Source organism: Crocuta crocuta, unplaced genomic scaffold (genome assembly GCF_008692635.1).
Source record: "Crocuta crocuta isolate KB4526 unplaced genomic scaffold, BGI_CrCroc_1.0 scaffold126, whole genome shotgun sequence".
NCBI lineage: Eukaryota > Metazoa > Chordata > Mammalia > Carnivora > Hyaenidae > Crocuta > Crocuta crocuta.
In genome coordinates, this window is record NW_027531000.1 from 4,974,166 (window position 1) to 4,974,716 (window position 551).

The following is a 551-nucleotide window of genomic DNA, read 5'->3' on the forward strand; positions in this document are numbered from 1 at the left end:
TGGGGAGAATGGGGTGGGTGGGGGAGGGGATGGAGGCATTCCCTTTCTGCGGCCTGGGGCCCAGAAAAATACTCTGGCAGTCCAGTCAGCTTCTGAAAACTATAGTCCAAAAGGCCCGAGATGTTAGAGCCGAGACGTGAACTTCCAGACTCTGAAATGTTTCCACACTCGCACACCAGGGAAGGAATGCGCCATTCCAGTCTGCGGGGATTTGAACCCTGAACCTGGGAGGGCACGGAACAAGCTGGTTTCCTCTTGCCTGCACCGGCAGCTTTTAACTACTCTGTTTATCACTCCTGACATAAATAAATGAGAAAAAATCAGACCTTTGAAGAAGAAAAACTTCATCTAATATTGTTAATTAGCCATGACAAACGATGAAATAACATTGTAAATCTTTCATAGAAACAGCCACTAGATTTTAATTACACACATTCATAATTTAGCAAACAACATCGTACTCCACTGTGAGTGTTTAATAAAGGACACTTTAAGCTTCAGATGCCTTCACTTGGCTTTCGTTTCAGAAACCCCCAGCTCTTCTCCCCAGT

General features: G+C 45.0%; 1 protein-coding gene across 1 annotated transcript in view; it reads right to left on the reverse strand.

Moving 5' to 3' along the window:
* FOXP1 (forkhead box P1) overlaps window positions 1-551 on the reverse strand; it is a 174,610-nt gene that overhangs the window by 86,466 nt on the left and 87,593 nt on the right. The gene's annotated exons all lie outside the window — the stretch shown is intronic.